The following is a 19,385-nucleotide window of genomic DNA, read 5'->3' as shown; positions in this document are numbered from 1 at the left end:
TATATACATTTATCAGCCACAACGTTAAAGCCACCTGCCCAATACTGTGAAAGCTCCCCTTTGTGCTGCCAAAACAACAGCTCTGACCCATCAGGGCAGAAAAACCAGACTTCTATGGTTTTGCAGTGGTATCTGGCAATGGGACATTGTAAACAGTTCCTTTGGATCCTGTGGAGTGGAGGCTCTGAATTTGTGGCTTTGTGGCCTGTTATGGCGCATCCTGTGGATACTCAATAAGATTGGGATCTGGAGAGTTTGGAGGCTGGGTCAAAGCCGTGGGCTCTTTTTTTGTTCCATTGGTGTAGTGTTGAGGTGCTGCTTTCAGGGTGCTGTTGAAAACATCACCTGTCAGCTAATGTTTTCATGATTTGTGCATTTGTGAGTTAGTCTTTGGTAGTCCTGTTTCGATAAAGCTTTCACACGTGAAGTCCAAACCATACAGATTGCCTTTGTCACATCTGTCAAACCATTGCGCCTTGAGTTAGGGCTATCTAAATAGGTGATATTTAGAGGGAAGCAGAATGGTATTGTTGGGAGTCATGAACACTTATCAAGAATAGAGTCAAATAATATGAATTCATAGGACCACACAAATAGAACTTGTATCAAGTGTTTCTGTGTTGCCTTGGTTCTCCAGGAAACCCAGCAACTGTGCAATTTAAAATACTGGGGCGATATCTAATGTTTTGGGACAATGTCGAATTGTGATTATTGGGGACAGATGTTGCTATTAGATTACTTTTTTAAAGTCAAGGTTCAGTTCAATGGAACATGATGGAGCATTATCACAGGAGATAAAAACAAGACTCACTAGAGGATGGCATTAATTTATAAAACCACTGACACAATAGTTAAAATCTTGGGTAAGTTGCATTGAATAACATGTATCCTAAACTGCAGCCTTTGCAGTTTGCTAATTCCATTGTTTCAAATTAGGATTAGAATGATTATTTTTTTGGGCCTAGTTTCAAGCATGTTTTTGGATATTTTTTGCACCCTCTTTGGTGTCCATCTACAAAAGTTGGTGATGAGCATTACACATGTTGATCAGTTGAGCTACTCCAATGGATGTCATTCATTAGATGGTGTCAATTAAGGCTTGTGCTTCATTACAGATGTGATGATTTTTAGAGTCTTGTTATTGTGTCTGTTGGTCCTTTAACTGGGATTACCACAACCATTTTGGGATACTCCATTAAAATAATATTGTAAATTTTCCCCGGAGGCTTTTGAAGCTGATAATAACAAGCTATGAGATTTTTGTGTCACTAAGAAGAGTATAAGGACTGCACATTTTTTATTTGTTGCTTTGTCAATAAAATATTCAGTAATGGTCAGGAAAGATCTTAAACAGCATCAGATAATACTACTACTACTACTAACAACAACAACAACAAGAAAAGCACTCAGAGAGCGCAGTACTCCGTCAAGGCTGCTCAGTGGACGTATCATTTCCGATGGATGAAATCTTTAATAAAAAATGACCTTGCGCTGAGCACAGGCATGTGTTTTGAATGTGCATGTTATGTATGGATACCGAACTGCGTGTAAATTACTCTTATAAAGGTGTGTTGATCAGTTCATCACTTTTGGCAAGCCTTTATTTTGCTAGTGTTGAAATAACCGTTCCCTCCATGCTTTTATTTTGAAGGCGTATTTTTAATCTTACGGGCTTTTATTTTGTCACCATTCCAGTGGCACAGGAAATGTGTATCTAAGGAGTGGTTTCTTGACATGATGAAGACGCTGTCAAAAAGTCCGAAAATTCACCTAAAGATGAAAGAAAATGGTTACATGCTGTTGCTCTCTAGGAAAGGATATGTAGAAACTTCTAAGCACCTAGCTGGAATGGGGACAAGCTATTACAGTGTTTCCTGAAGAAAGAAGTGAAGGACAGAAAGGTGAATATGTGTTTCAAAATAAGGCTGACGGCTGAACGTAAATAAAGGCTTTGTGAAACACCAGGCGCTTCACCATTGTCTGGCTGGGGTTTGCTACATTGCACAAACTAAATATGTAGTGGGCAGCAGGAATTGACTGGCCTCAGAAACACCCCACAGTTTAATCATTTGTTCCTTGTATGATTTCCAACTGATAAATCATGGTCATTTTGTAGTAGGATCTCAATCATGTGATTGTCAGCAGGTAACGGACACAGTGTTCATGTCATGGTTACAGCGACGCTGTGCTGGCAGCTATATCTGGCAATGGGAAATCTTTAACAAAGCCGTGGATCCAGACTATAAGCCGCATCACTGCCAAAATCTAATCACTTGGTCCTTGTGTCATTTCTGATCTTCCCTGAAAATTTCATCCAAATCCATTAGTCCGTTTTTGAGAAATGTTAGACAGACTGATTTACAGATAGACAGACTGATTTACAGACAGACAGACTGCTTTACAGACAAACGTACGCCGATCATCATATAACTCTGCTGTTCCTTGGCAGAGTAATAATAGTAATAATAAAAATTATTATAATTATAGTTATTATTATTATTATTATTATGCTAGAGTGTTTTATGGCGCTTTAAATGCAACATTTGATTTCTCTTTTTTAATCGTTGATACAGTCACTATGTGTACATCATTGTTAATTTGAAACCGTATGTCCTTCTGTTTCAGGTTTACTATAAAACTTTCAGGTTGTGTCATCTGCACTTCACTGGCCTTAATGAGATATATGACTCATCAGTGAGTATCCCATTTTCTCCATTGAATTTGAGGGTCTGCTGCTGTTAATCTAGAGTTAAATTCATCACACGTCAATACATGTGTTGTGGAAGTTAATGTTCTTCTGCAGTGTATATTCTTTTCAAAAAAAAATTTCGGCAGTTTAAAAAAAAAAAAAAAATTAACCTTACTATTATTCTAGTCTTGTTTTGCCAGGCAATTCTGTTGAAATAACAGTGTAGCTGCACCTCACTGTCATTGTGCTATGTGGGTAAAAATGTTCTGGCTCATTTATATTTCTTGAAATAAATCAGTCATTGTGGGCGAAACTTACATACTGAATGTAAGTCTGTCTACAGGGTGTAAGTTGCAGGTCAGACTACCATTATACAAATGATCAGCTATTTTTTGATTTCATGGCATTTCTTACTCAAAACACTGAATTTATTTACTTGATATTATTTTCCCTCAAACTATCAGTGGTTATGTCTACTGTTGCAATTACAAATACATTTTAAAGGTGGTACCATTGTAATACCTATGAGTCTATGACCGAGAGATGCAGTCTGTGGCAAAAGTAGAGATCTGATGTCCCTCATTGAGGTCTCATGCAGCCAACATTCTGTCATTACTGATACAGTGTTGGTGCTTGCTATTGCTTTCAAACAGCGACTTTTCAGTTGTAATTCCTCGGTAATAAAGGAGACAATAAGACTTATATTAATGAACAAAAGTTTACATATACTTGTAAAGACCATGCATATCATGGCACTATTGAGTTTCCAGTGACTCCTAGAACCCTTAATTTTCTGATGGAGTGATTGAAGATATCAGCTATCTTTGCCACAAGAAACAGTCATGCAGTTGGTTTCTTTCATAGATTTTTTTATAGGCCTTCTGGAAATATGATAAAATGTGTTTGGTCAAAAATGTACATTCAGTGACTTGAATTATCTGTTTTGGTGATGTAGATTACCTTTTTGTGAGTTATTACAGTTGACTACAGACGGAGAATCCTTTGAGTAAATTTAAATAGGATCCATCTGATACACTCATTAGACTCAGCCACTAACACTACAATGGGAAAGTCTGAGGAGATGAGTGCAGTTCTGAAGATACAAATCATTGACTTGAACAAGTCATGAAAATCACTTGGAGCATTTTAGAGATGTTTTGGAAATCAATAGTGCAGACCATTGTAAGTATAAAGTGTATAGTGTAGTTGTCACTGCCACAATCAGGAAGAAAATACAAATTATCACCTGCTGCTGAGCAATTGGTCACGATGGTCAAGAATGACCCAAGAATCACTAAAAAGCAGGTCTGCAATGAATTAGAAGCTGCTGGAACACGTGACAGTGTCCACAGTAAAGCATATTTTACATTCCCATGGGCTGAGAGGTTGCGGTGCAAGACAGAAGCCCTTTCTCCAGAAACAGCACCTTAAAGCTGAACTGAAGTTTGCTGCTGTTCATATGGACCAAGAAAAGCCCTTCTGGATCAAAGTTTTATGGATGAAACAAAAATTTAGCTATTTCACCACAATGACCAGAAACATGAGAGGAGGTGAACCCTGTGGAGAGAACATGTGGATAGTGCTGAAGAAAGAAATCTGAGCCAGAAGCACCTAGCTGAGGTGACAATGACCAAGAGACATTTAACCAGATATTCAAATTGCTGTAGGTATATTTTTGATCTCGCAAATTTTGTCATATTATGAGAAGACTTTAATAAGTCTGAAAGAACCAAAATGCATGATATATGAGCTTAAAGAATTGCAAGACACTGCTGACACATTACTTGTTTAAGGTCAGCAACATCCTTTCTGTAACTGAAATTTTTGTCTTAGTAGTTATGAGAGTAGAGTATTAATTCTAATGATATTATTTTTTTTACCATCCATCCATCCATCCATCCACACACCACCTCAATGGGGTCACGGCGGGGCTGGAGTCTATCCCAGCTGACTTAGGGTGTGGCAGGGGACACCCTGGACAGGTCAGCAGTCTATCACAGGGTTACACATAGAGACAACCAAGTACACTCACATTCACACTTATGGACAATTTAGAATCACCAATTAACCTCAGCATATTTTTGGACTGTGGGGGGAAGCCGGAGAACCCAGAGAAAACCCACAACCCACACATGCAGAAGGAGAGCATCATCATCATCAACAATACCAATGATGATTGGTATTATTATTAATATAATGTAAAAACTAGGCGACCCTCATCTATGAGTTTGAAACTATTTTGTTCCAATAAATGCTTCATTTTTCTCTCTGTGTATTTCTTTTTCCCTCTCACCTTTTTTTCTCTCTGTCTCACCTCCTCCTCCAGCCAGCAATGCTGTTCTTCTCCCTTCACGCACGCACAACTACTACATTTACCCAAGTATGAAGGAGGAGAGAAAGACAGAAAAGAATGAGAAATGGTGGGGAGAGTGAAAGAAAAACCCTAGGGACAAATGACAATTGATAATGCAAGAAAGCATTAAAACGAAATGTAAAGAGATCAAACAACGAGCATGTGAAAAAAGTTGTTTGAATATTTTTATCTATGGTTACCAGGATCCAAAGTAACAGCCTTGGTCAATAAAGTCACTTTCTGTCTTATAATTTACAACCCTGGATGTCACTCAGACTGTTGAAAGAAAGAAAAATAAATAAATAAAAAATTGAAATGCAAATCTGAGACATGTCTCAAAGGAAATCCAGAAAGCATTCTCTTGTATAACAAATACAAATAAGATCTTAATTTTAATACTAAAGCAGTGAAGCACAAATACCACTATAATGATCAGTTTTTTTTCTGTTTCTCTAGATGTACAGTATAGTTTGTCTCAGATGGTAATGGTTTTTTTTTTTCCTTTAACAAAAATGAATGCTTTTGTACCTGATTTCATGTTGTTTTCTCCTGTGTTGTACTTTCAGTTTCAAGAAAGACTGTTAAAGAAAGGATATATTTTGCTGCATGTAGCTCCATTCCTTGTACTGTGGGATTATCTGAACAACCACGCCCACCAGTGTGCAACATTGATTATGTAAGGATGTATGATCATACTAGAATCTGAAGGATGTACAGTAGCTATCTGCACACAGTCACAGTGAGATTGCTGAGTCCTCATCGGCCCTTTAAATTTTGCGTGAATGGAGATAGGCAGACTTTGATCGGAACACTTCCTTTCCGGCATATGTTTGTTCTGGTTTTTCAGGTTTTGTTCTTTTTCTAGAAAATGCCACACAACCCTGACAATGTGTTAGTGGTTGTTTCATGGGCTGATATGTGTTTGTAATGCAGTGCTGCCTTAGTGTCGCCTTTGTCAGCTGTGTGCCCACGAGTGCAATAGGGATTGGATGGGTGTATGGAAAGAAAAGAGTGAGAGGATAGTTGACTTGATGGACTGACTATTCACTTACTTTCTGCATCCATCTCTTTCCCACTTTCAGTCTCAGCATCTCATCTCCTCCCACATGCTCTCACATTGTGTGAGGAATCAATCCTTCTCACTTCCATTATCTCTCCCCATCTATCTCTATCGCTCTCTGCCACTTCATACTGGCCATTCTGTACCAATCGAATACGCCTGCAGTGGGCACAAATGAGTCCCACAGCAGTCATACCACGTCCTCATTAGGCTTATTCTAGCGATCCACCTTCTTCTGCTTCATCCTTTTCCCCCTATAATTGGGAGAAAACCTCTGCCTACCTGTCAGCAGCAGCCCCAGTACAAATGCTGCAATTTATTCTTTACTGCCACTGCCATTCTTTACTATTAGCAGTGTGTGGGTTTTGACAATAGCCTCAGAGTAACTGTGGGTCTATCCTGTCCAGTGTCAGTTTCAGCAAATGGGTGTGTCCTGGGGAACCAGATCTTAGTCAGACTGCCACCACCTTTGTATCCTTATAGATAATGACTATGGTGCAGACAGAAAGGGGCAGCTATGGAAATGAACTGTATGCTGTTTCTGTTCAGATTTTCTAGGTCTAAGTAGGTGGCTTTTAAGCTCATTATTGCTGGGGATGTGTATTGAAATCCACATTAAACATTCCCCAAGAGTAAATGATTTAAAGACTGGAGGATTGATGAGCTCCAACATTATAGAGTCTACTTCCTGTACTGGAGAAATTAGGATAAGAGATTTGTTATTATTTTAATTTCCGAGAGTGTTCTCTATGTTGGTCTGTGTGTGGAGGGGTGGGCTCAGCTCTCTCACACGCTGCAGCACTGTGTAACAAACAAACACACACAGACCCTAGTAGTGACAGTGACAGTGGCAGAGAATTAAATGTTTATAAATCTGGTTACACTTTATACACAACAATGCTTGTTGCCACAAGTGCTACAAATCTTCTGCATCTAACAGCAAAAACACGATCAATCTGTGGAAACTTCCAGTAAAAATGCCTCACAAACGGGGAGAATTGCAGTTTTTGATTGCCTGCCTCATAGTTCATCTCTCGTTTCCCCAGTTTGTTATATATGCTAGCAGCCTACAGCCCACACACTGAGTTAATTAAATTATACAAACATAGGTTAATGGTTGAAAGTAGCCATTAGCCAGTTGATTGTTTAGCTGTGGGTGCTTTCATAAATTCAGTCAGGAATGGTCAGAGCATCATTTGAGCTGTTGTTTAGAAATTTCAGTTTCAGAGTGCTCATTTGCAGGGAATTAGTTATTTAGGGGCTTAAGGCAAACTGTATCTCACTTTATTTTCAATCTTTATCTAACATTTGTTGGTTTTGGCAGTGGTAGAAGAAGTGCTTTTTAAGTAAAACTAGGAAATGACACACAATAAAAATGCTGTCAATGAAAAAAGTTCTGCATTCAGTATTTTACATAAAAGTAAAGAGTGAAAGAGAGGAAATTTAACAAAGAGAAATTAAAGGAGTTCTTTTTAAGTGTGTTTTGTGTCTCTGTATGGTAGACATTGCACTCTTGTTGACCCTCACCAACTGTAAAAATTGAATTTTAGTTTGATTTGGAGAAATTATCTAATTAGGATATTTCCTAATATTGAGATTTTTAATATACTTTTTGATTTTTGTTTTGGATAAATTCATTGTTATATTAATCAAGCAATAAATATTGATTAAATAATTTATTAATAGTTACAGTAATTTACTAACCAAAAAACAATTAGGTTGTTATTAGATTAATCACTGAAAAAGTAATGATTTGGTGCAGCCCTATATTCAGAGCCACGTGCAGTAACGGCTAAGCCTCTATCTTAAGGATGCTGGTTATACACAGTTTTAATATTAAGGTTATGCACAGTTTTTATATTAATATTTTAATAACCCTGCGCATCACAGTTGAGTGCAAAGTAGTTTGGATGAGTGGTTGGTTGGTGATATTAAGAAAGCTGCGAGCAGTAATACTTAGCCCATTTTGAGCAGGCACGTTTTTAACAGTCACAGCACTTGTTATTGCAGATGTCGACAAGTGCTTCACAGTGAAAAGCAGAAGCTGGAGATATAAAAGTATGCCCAGTATAAAAATATTGGTAACTGCTAGTCAAGACGTACATTGACTATCATGTATGCTTTGATTCAAGGCATACATGCTTGCCCTAATGTAAATAGACCATGTGTTACAGACACGGCAATGCAGTGTTAGCATACCTTAACACTAAAGAGGTAATCTGCTGTTTATTGGGGTATTGCAGAACCAGTTTATAAGTGGTTTTATTTTTTTCTTGGAAAATCATACTCGCCCAGACTGGAGTGTTGAGTGCGACTGGCTCACCCACTCCCTACGCGACCTGTCACTTCCTCAGGGGAAGCAGGAAGTGGCTGAGATGTGTTTCCTGTTGGAATGTGAGACAGCTGGCACAGCCCTGAGTCTGAAAGCAACAGGAAGGAGCACAGTTTCCTTACTATATGTTCACTACATATTACAGCCACCTGTATTCAACTTTGAATCTACACCTTATTAAAAGGCATGAACAGACACTTTGCTGACAGATGTTTTTCAAGACTTTGATCAAAGTGTGTTTTTCTGATTTACTTTTGGTGATCATTTTCTTATGTACTTAAGTAATGTACTCTGCAAATAGCAGAAGGAACACAAACCCTTTTCAGAAATGCGCCATGTTTTGGTAATCTGATGGCAATTTAATGTGTTAGCTGCATGTCTGAATGAGCACACTAGTTACATTTCTGCAAAAGTTGAACTAGCAATCTTACTTGGTTGGACCTAACAACAGTTCCCTGTCACTTTCACATGGCTCAAGCCTGAACTGAACTGTCACATCAACAGATAGACACATACTAGCAGCAAAGTTGTGTGAACTGATTTAGGGACAGATTATTTCCCATTTCAGCATCAGTACTGGCCCAAAAACATCACAGAAATGGTATATCAAAATCACAGCACACCTTTCTCATTCACCTTGCTTCACGATTCCAAATGTATTAGTGTACAAAATTAAATGTCCATTAAAAAAAACCTGACTGCAATAAAAACACAAGATGATTTTGATACCTGCATCATCAGACAATAGTTTGATTCATATGTGCATCTCCAGAAAGAAAGAGTTATGCCGATTTGCGAAAGTGGAACAGCAGCACCAGCAACATTAAATTCTTATAATTAGAATCTGAGAAAGCATGGCGAGTGGATCATTCCATGTCAGGAGCCGTTGGCTGTGTAGGTCTACAATAGCAATTTAGTTTCTGCCATTCATTCAGGTATCCCCAAAGAGAAAGAGTGGTGTGCATGTGCACAGGGAGCAACAGCAGTAACTTCATTAATTAGTTTTAATTATAAATTATCCCCAACATGGAGACAAGATTGATCGTAATCTAACAGCAGGTCACACTGTGGACCTTCCTTCATCTTAGACAGATGAGTTGTTACACAGTGTGAGTTTATTAGCTGCAGTTAGATATTTTGTCATATTGTTGCCATCCTCAGCTCAGTCCTGAGCTTACATTTCAAGTAATCAGAAATAAACTGTGCTGTTAATTATTTGGGCAGTTTGATGAGCTGCTATTTGTTTAGATTCACTCTACTATATTAGACATCACTTTGTATATTGTCTAATCTGACATGAATGGTGAACATCAGGTTTGTACTATGGCTCTCTTCGGGAATATGGGGAAGGGTCACTCTTACTATTTATTATTTCACAAGCACAAATGTGCAATGCGCACATGAATCAAGATAATTTTATTAATATCCTCATGATATGAGGTGCCAAATTCAGAGACACAAATTCATACTAATCTAGTGAAACTTTATTTTGTACACTCACCCTGTTACTTAAAAAATATTTGGGCAAACCATAAATAAACCCATCTAAAATTAATCTAAGATTGTTTGAAGCTATTCCTACTTTTTGTCTAAATATAACTCTGACACCCACAACAGTGCTGCAGCTTTAAGAATTTTTTTTAGGGAAAACACTGCTGTCCCTTACAGAAAACATCACTGGTCAGAAATATTAACCAATTCTAAGCTTACAATCAGAATATTTAACCAAAATCACATTATTTTACATGTCTCTAGGGGTGTAATGTACACCAAAATCTATGCATTGTTTTTTGGGTTATGCTTTTTTTTTCAGTTTTGTGAAAACAAGAAATACAAAACATTAAGCTGCTTCTAAGCACTGGTTTACCTAACTGACTAGTGATGTGTGTCTCTAAAAACAATTTGTCAGTACTGCTACAGCTAGCTGCAACCTCCTAATTACAAAAAGAAAATTGAGAACGGTAAAGCAGAATACATATTCTCCTAAATTAATAAAATAATAGTAAAAACAATATTTATGAAATTGCAGCATTTAGAAAACAAACTACACTGTACAACACAAATATGCTCCAAAATAAAGGTTGTTATCTAAAGGTAGCTTACATGCAATGGGGTGCTGGGTTTGCACTGTGCTCTTTTTTTAAAAAACTTAAAACACTGATGTTTACATTCTGGTGAACATCATTGAGTAGGTTTGACTGTTCAACCAGCTATATGCCTCACGGCACATTTGAGCAATGCTGGCAAATAGATTTGGTCCGGTCCACCTGTCTTTGTCCATCGCATTGCAGTCAACTACAAAGCTGTAGTGCTATAGCAGACTTAAATGACAGTAGAGGGTCTCCAAGCTCCTGTTGGTCTGTGGTCACCATAGCAACGAGGCTGCGCTGTGCACGTAGTCTTTTGCTAAGGTTGCTAAGGGAGAAATGCAGGGGGGAAAACTCAAATTGAGTTTCGCACACACAAAAATGTTCACACATGCAAATGACTGCAATCGCTCAGTATACACGCACACTGAACTGAAAGGCCAATAGTGAAAGTTTACCAATTCACCTCTACATGTCTTCTAAGAAAATTGCCAAAAATAAACTGTCTGCTCCTAATTTGTAATTAAAAAAACTTGGATCGGTATAACTTTGATTTACTGCACAGAAAATATTTTGAATACTCTTTATTTCCTCCCATGCTTGTGCTGTTTTCATAGATAGAAAGATGAAAGGTTTCAAATTTAACCAACAAAATGTGGATGTACTCTAAATGTGACCGTTCAGATTGGAATCTGTAGATTTTATCTGTCTTCATTAATATTTACTATTGTTATTTGCCATTTTTCATTCCTGTCATTTTTCACCTGCTATCCATGTTTCTATCTTTCTTTTTCTTCTTACATAGATACCACACATAACAAGTACTGAAGAGTGAACTGATTTTGTTCTCAGTCATACTCACTCCCCTCTTACTGCAGTGCTGTTCCAGCTCACTGTTGCCCACGCAGAGCTGTGCCATTTTGGAAATCTGCAGTTCATTTTTGATGGCTGTAATCCATGGTTTTCTCTCGGTGGCTAAAGAAATCACCGGTGCTGTGAGGCAACAGATAATAAGACATCTTAGTGGATGGATTGTTTCATATGAAATGAATGAAATTGTACATGTTACCAGTTTGAAAGGTGTCTTGGAATGTTCAGATGCACTTGCTGCTTGGAAACATTTTGTTATCATCCACATTTCTGTTTTTGTCCCTTCCTGTCTCCCTCCATTTCTGAACTATTGTGTACCAGTATTTTGTGAAACATCAGTGGATATTTTTGTTGAGCAGCAACTGAGATTTTTTGATTTGAAATGGGATTTTTAGGTTTTTTGTTTTACATGTATTTGGTGATTTGTATATACTGTGGGATTGTCCTTGGATCAAGTCAAACAATTTGAGTAACTGTTCCTGTCAGTTTCCAGGATTTAATTTCCTTTTCAGTTGTAATCACAGGGCTGTAGTTAGATATACTCTAACTTAATCTGTTTGTCTGTTGCATTTGTGTCCCTGTTTTCATTTCCTTTAAGATTTTCCTCTCTACAGCTTTCCACTCCATAATTCATTTAATTTCTCATCTTTTCCTTGCATATCACTTTTCTATCCTCTTATCACAAAGCTCTCCCTTCACTTCCTTTCTTTATCTCTCTACAGTACATCAGCCCCCAGCCACCATGTTAATTACACCACAGTTCTTTTTCTCTATTATTCACCACTCTGCTATTTCTGTCACCCTCACTGCTGTGCCTGCTTTTGCTACGTTGCCAGCATTTTGCTAGGGTCTGCAGTGCATGTTGAAATGAGGAGGGGGCGTGTGCTGGTGCCCAATTCAACAACAAATGGTTGTTTAGCGTCATCTGATTGGCACAGATTAGAGGGCTCTTGGTGGTGGTGCGGAGGTGGCTCTTGCAGAAGACCACGCGGCTTCACTGTTGCTGTCTGAGCACTGCAGACTTAGTTATTTTCCTAGAATCTGTCTTACTGTTTTATTGCATTTTGCACTATTATAAACGTAATTGCATAGTCGAAAATAAGTTAGAGGGCCCACAGAAGGCCAGGTTAACCTGATTAATGTTTTTGTTTTTAACAGTGTGACTTTACTGTTGAAATCAGACTAACCTACAGACAAGTAGGAGTGCATAGAGACATTCTTAAATGCAAAGCAATTCTTTCCTGAGCATTTATGCACAAAACTTAATTGGAATTGTTAATTACAATTACTTGATTATTAATTCTTAATTGTAACTCACAGAGATTATTGAGGTGTCAGCCACCATTATAATAGATGATCACATGCCTCTCAGTGGCTTTATACATATCTTAGGATATTTCTGTGAAAGAGTAACTACTAGCTCTATGTGGTTAATGTGATATACTCTATTATTCTACTTGATTTTGTTCAAATGTAGTGTAATTCACTAGTCTTGACAACTTTTTTTGAAAATATATAATTTCTTGCTAGTGTTGCACTCATATTGATACTACCAACCTAGCACATCACTAACATGCACATACACACAACACGCTACTCCTGCCAAATCCCACTGAATCTGAGGAGCCTGAACAGTATCCTTCAAACATGATGCCTGCAGCTTGGTTAGTTTCAGTAGCTTATTTTTAGTCACTGAAGGGATATGGTAAATGGATTGGAACCTCTCAGATAGGACATTCATTCAGTCTGTGTGTGTCTGAGTGCATCCATGTGTTCTTCACTGTTTACTTATTTATTGTCTTATGTAGCCTCCCAAGAGTGAACAAGGTGTGACAGCATGCATTTTGCAGTAAATGTGTCAGCTAGTGCCAAGAAATTTCACAGAAAGAAACAGCTGCTTCCCAGGCATGTGATGCAGAGATTCTTAGCGAAAGCTAACTGTTGCTCAAATTAGCCCATTTGCTCTTATGTTGTCACTCTTGTTTCCCAGTTAAGTTATGATTAGGTGTTGAAGTTTAAACAGGTATGATAATCAGTTATAACTTAATTTTTAAATATCTGTAGTGGTACACTAAATGACTGGGGTTTTTTTTGTTATATGTACTACAACAAGATTAAAGATCGGAAATGTGTAACAACATTAATGGTGGGTACATGCCTTGCATGCACTGCATGATTCTTATCATGAATGAGATCTTTCATTCTCAGTTAAGATTGAACAGATAGAGTGACAGCAATTACCTATTTTTACAATATTTCTTTTTTTAATTAAGTGAACCTATTAGGCTAGTTGGCCCAATAGGGCCAAGTAGATGTTGCAAGATGTTGTATGTCAACAGGATGTGTAGTACAGGAACAGTTCGAACTTAAATTGTGCCTCCATCTGGGGTGAAATGGTAATGCCAGTTTTAACTAGATTCAAAAGAACTTCTTCGGTGAAAAAGTTTGTTACAAATCTGACCAGTGAAATTCTTCATTTTCATGTCAGCCAGTGCAGTCAGCACAAATGTTGAGCTATCTGTAGTGGTTTTGTCCAGTAATATTGGGAAGCGCAGTGGGAGCACTGTTTTTAACTAATTTAAGACATACTTGCAGTCCTTTATACGAATAGCCAACTATAAAAAGTGGCATCTAAGATGTGCATAAGTCAAAGATTGGAAAGCAGTGATAGTTCAGATTTTGAGGCAACGCAATTATATCACCATTATTAGCTTAGAAATTACAGATGAACCTCACTCTACCCATCTCCCAAACAACTATCCCTCACCTTCCCAAAATACCCTCTACTTGCATAAATAATGGATTAGCTTGTCACAGGGGCAATTGGCTGTGCGGACCTGATTCATCAGAGCTCATACATCCCAGATTCTGTACAATGCAAGTGGCTTAAAGGCAATATGATGGGGAAGAGCATAGTTGTTTACACTTTTGGTTTTGCTTGGTATTGATCACCAGTACTTGAAGTTTAGCTGTAGGAGCAATACAAACATGCACACACATGCTTGCATGCAGGGGATTTAGGAAGGCCATGGCTATTTGTGGCATTGGTATATAGTGTACTCCTAAAACACTAAGTGGCACTTATCCTTAGGCCATCTCCTCAAAATTCATATCTATTTTTCGCCTTTATTTCCTATCACCAGTATCTCTTCTTTTTCCCATAGATAGAGACATCGTCTCTATCACACATACACAACTTTATTAACATGTGGCACTTAAAGCATTGAAACCTGTATACTTTCAATGAATAACCTTGTAAGAAAATGGTTAATTTCAATATTTTAAAGGTACAAAGATTTACACAGTAATTCTTGTACCTGGAGCCAGAGGGAAATTGATAAATTCCACCATTAAGCAATAACCATTTACTTTAAATGCTGTTACCCCCCCCCCCCCCCCCCCACACACACACACACACACACACACCAACACACACACACACACACACACACAGAGCCCTCTTGCTTTGCTCAAATCGCTGTGCTCATCTCCTCCCACCATTCTCTGGTAGCTGGGGATAGGGAAGTACCATAGAACACAATTTGAACAATTTCACATTCAAGAGAAAAAGACAACAGCAGACTTCAGAGCACTCAAAAAAGCCCCTTTTACATTACGAGCTAGAGAGGAGACCCCACCCCACTGCCTGTCTCTGCAGAGGGAGAGAAAAACAGCAAACCAGGTTTATCTTTCCACACAATTACAGTTTCACTTTGTAAGGCTCTGAGCTGAAACCCCAACACTTTGGACTGCCTGCTGCCTGGCAGCTTTCAAAGAGAATAATGTTTGATTTATTTGTTCTTGCTTTATCTTCCCTCTGTATCTTGGCCCGCCATTTCCTCATTTATGCTTATACAAGCTGAGATGAAAAGCTGTTTGTCTTTCAAATGGCTGTATAGCATTTAAGATCACTAGGCCATGACTGTTAAATTTTGACACACAAGAAGTTTGATGTACCAGCATTTCATTAGAATTTTTGTATTGGTGCTGAACACTTGCTGCTGGTGTGTTCAATTTGTGAGAGCACTTAAAACTATTTTTACAACTTAGAGTTTTTCTGCATGTACTTGATATTCAATGAGGTTCGAAAATGGTTTCCCACCTACACAGACAAAAACTTTAAACCAACTGAAAACTGTGATCCATTAATGTCACCGAGTCTGGGAAGGATTACAAGGGTGAGAAAAAATAATGTGATTTCTCATCATCTGGGTCCTTTGTTTTTGTAATGTGTATGTGAGACAGAGAGAGACACTTGTAGGTACACATTAAATGTCTGACTCATAATCGGGTTCTTTTCTATGTACTTTTGGTCCAAGGTCTCTTTGTATAAACAGCACTGGCTTTATACCCACTTGTAAATGTATTGTTTATGCTCACACCAATGCCCGGCAGTATTTTGGCAGCTGGTGGCCAAGAAGACATGCTGTCAAAGTTTGAGTCAGTGTATCTCTCTTTCTGTTTTTTTGTAACTGACATTTTCCCATCCAAGGCTTGTATTGCAGCAAGAGTTTTTGAATTTTGCTAAACAGGGTTCTTGTATTATTTTTGTATGTCTGAAAGGCTGAAAGTTCATCTGACTTGTCTCCTTAAACAGCTTGCAGCTTGGGCTGGGTCAGGAACAGTTTCTGTTCTCAACCTGTGAAACTCATTGAGACATTACATAGTATGTGTTATAAGGATTTACAACAACATGACAGGACTTGACTTGACTCACCAGTTGTTCAAGTAGTAATGTCTGTTGGGTGAAGCAGGTGTATAATAGTCGAAGATTGAGTAACATAAAAAAACGGCCAAAAATGTCTTAGAACTTTTGATTTCTTCTTTAATTTAGTAGTTTTTGTTGTTTTCGTTCCTCCCTTGCCTCTATACTTGTCATCAAGTATCACCTCTGTGATAGAAATGTGATGATCTTTTCTAAGTACAATCTTCAGAAAACCGTCCATTTTCTACAACACAATACAAGCTGATTAATGAACACAGAACAATAATTAACATTGCAGTTGTCTAAAAATAGCAACTGGTTACTGTATTTCAAAGAATGGAGAAAATAAATTAATGATATAGTTTCAGGCTCTGTACCTGAGTTACTACACTCACATATGCACATTTCTATTTACACACAAACAGACACACACACCACACTGGTTGGTGCAGTCATGGAACATTTTGCTCAACTTTCTGTGCCCTCTCTTTGCAGAAGCCTTTTTATGTCCGTCTCCTTTCATTTTGCAAGACTAGCCTCTGTCACTCAGTCATCTGCTCTGTAATTTTCAGCTGTGCATGAGTCACTATGCACTAGAGCAGTTTCACAGTCACACAGCTATAGGCTGTGCTGCTTGACAGCACTTGTGGCTCACCTGTGCTGCTTGACAACAGCATTAGGCTCTGGCAGTCAGAAACAAATTAAAAGCAGTGCTGCTACAGTCAGGTCCATAAATATTTGGACATTGACACAATTTTCAGCATTTGTACACCACCACAGTGGATTTGAAATGAAACAATCAAGATGCAGATTTTCAGCTTTAATTTAGAGTATTTATTATTATTTACACCCAAATCAGATGAATGGTGTAGGAATTAACACATTTTATGTGTCCTCCACCTTTTTAACGATGCTCTGTTCTCCCACTGGTGGACCTCAGATGGATGAACCAAATTAGCAATGAGGTTTTGCTATTTAATCAATCAACCTATTACAAGCAAAAGTGGCAGCATTTTTAATTGCCAGAGTTTAATGAAATGTTTTGCGAACAGTTACAGGAATGTCAGATTAAATTTGTGTTAAAAACAGGCACCTGCGCAAACAGCACGTAGCAATCAGTAACCAGGATGCTAGTCTTTGTGTATGTGGATAAGAATAACAAGATTTCTATGCGCTTCATGTAAACACCATATCCAGAATATGATAAAAGCAGGGATGAGCCTCAGAACTGGGACACTGGTGTGTATGTAAGAACAATCACTGCTTAAATGTCCATATGCACAGAAGAGTTACTGTCCACTGCAATGACTCCTTCTTCCAAACTGACTGAGATGATCCCTCAGCTTGACTCCGATGTTCTACATACATTTTGCACAAAATTTGACCTGCAAGGAACTGACTCTTTAACTCACTCTCCTATAAATTTCCAGAGTTGTTCTGTAAAATCAAAAAGACTTTTACAAAAGCCTTTTCATTGTGTGGTAATGTTGTGCTTGCAATCCTAGCCAAAATCATCGACAGCTTCTAGTCAGCTAGGCCAGCAGGCAGCCTTGGTAGCAATTTACTACATTGAGCAGTGATCCTACATATTTACCTCAGGAATCAACCTCATTTAGACAGTGCTAAAGGTTGCTGAGTATCTGTCAGTGTAATTGGTCCTCTGTGACTGCAGAGGCATGCAATGCTTTGTTTCAATTCCCAGTCTCCCAACCTAACATACAGTTTAATTCTATCCTCATTCACTCTGTTCTCTAACTTTCAGTGTTTTTCTTATTCTCTCCAACTCTCATTAAAAGAGTGCTAACCAGTCTGCAGCAGAATAAGAAAATAGCAGTCTGCAGGTAGTTATTTGACATATGCTTTTTGAGTGTGATTTCAGAGGCATCATTTGCCCGTAGTGGAACACAGCACTGTGTTGCTACTTTATGGCATTATTTAATTATTATTATTTAATTATATATTTATTACATTATTAATTATTTATATTGGTTAACCAGTTGTTCTCTTGCTTGCATCATTTATAAAGAAAATAGTTTCATTTTGTACTTATTTAGTAAAATAGGACACTTATGATCAGCAGAGTTAGTAGCATTATCAGTGCACAAGTATGCACATTCTTTTGTTATGAGTTTTCAGATTGGCTGTTGTAAGTGAGCTTCCCACTAGTGCAAGGACTATGATCAGTCAAATAGTTGGGCTCTTCTCTTTAGCTTTAGTATTGAAACACAGGTAAAGAAATGCAGGCTTTACTGTACCCTATATATACAGTAAATAGCTGAATGTTTAACCAAAGAACCAAAATCTGTCTGACACTGGTCTACACTTGGTTGGAGAAAAAACAGCGTTTCACTATTTTTTGATGCTGACTATGAAGTAAAAAGTTCAACAAACTGGAATGAAAGTTCTTGAGCTTTAAAATCATTTATAGCATGTTTTATATCTTTCTATCTCTAAGAGGCCTTTTCATGATTTCAAAACTGTTTCCTTAATAGAAGCCTATTCAGTATGTGTGTCTGCCAGTAGACTTACCAACACCTTGCTATGAAACAGAAAAGACTTTGAATTTTAATATTTGCATTCTTGCCTGTTATACATCAGTAACTTTAGTGCTAAAAGCCAAACTGAATCCCAGACTAGAATGCCATGTTGCAGACCCATTTAAAAAAGTTAGCACTGTTGCCTCTCAGCTGGAAGATCTTTGGTTCATGTCCTGTCCTGGGATCTTTCCGTGTGGAGTTTGCATGTTCTCCGTGTGCAGCATGGGTTCTCACCGGGTTCTCCAGCTTAATTCCATAATCCAAAAACATACTGAAGTTAACCGATGACTCTAAATTTTCTGTAGGAGTAAATGCGAGTGTGCTTGATTTTTTTTTTTGTCTCTATATGTAGCCCTGTGCTAGACTGGTGACCTGTCCAGGGACCAGGGTGTCCCTTGCCTTTGCTCTGAGTTGGCTGGGATAGGCCTCTCTCTCTCTCTCTCTCTCTCTCTCTCTCTCTCTCTCTCTCTCTCTCTCTCTCTCTCTCTCTCTCTCTCTCTCTCTCTCTCTCTCTCTCTCTCTCTCTCTCTCTCTCTGTCTCTCTGTCTCTCTGTCTCTCTCTCTCTCTCTCTCTATCTCTCTATCTCTCTCTCTCTCTCTCTCTCTCTCTTGCTCACACACACATAGACACACACACACTTGGAAACATGCACTGTACAAGACTCCTTATTTCCATAGTGATACAAAATGTGGTCTGGAGGCTATAGTTGATTCATCATTATGGACAAACCAGTACACAAGTACATGCTCAT

The 19,385-nt window shown here is 38.2% G+C and overlaps 1 protein-coding gene across 6 annotated transcripts in view; it reads left to right on the top strand.

Moving 5' to 3' along the window:
* The window catches only part of sipa1l1 (signal-induced proliferation-associated 1 like 1), a 96,028-nt gene that overhangs the window by 33,771 nt on the left and 42,872 nt on the right, over positions 1 to 19,385 (top strand). For 4 of the 6 annotated variants that reach the window (XM_035948821.2, XM_055015870.1, XM_035948824.2 and 1 more), the window contains one exon: positions 2,626 to 2,694. The exons of the other annotated variants lie outside the window; for them this stretch is intronic. The gene's annotated coding sequence lies outside the window, so the exon portion shown is untranslated. The remainder of the gene's footprint in view (positions 1 to 2,625; positions 2,695 to 19,385) is intronic. 6 annotated transcript variants of the gene reach the window in all.

This window comes from Amphiprion ocellaris, chromosome 12 (assembly GCF_022539595.1).
Source record: "Amphiprion ocellaris isolate individual 3 ecotype Okinawa chromosome 12, ASM2253959v1, whole genome shotgun sequence".
In the NCBI taxonomy this organism is placed as follows: Eukaryota; Metazoa; Chordata; class Actinopteri; family Pomacentridae; genus Amphiprion; species Amphiprion ocellaris.
The sequence above is the reverse complement of the archived record's forward strand: the minus strand, read 5'-3'. Positions and strand labels throughout refer to the sequence as shown.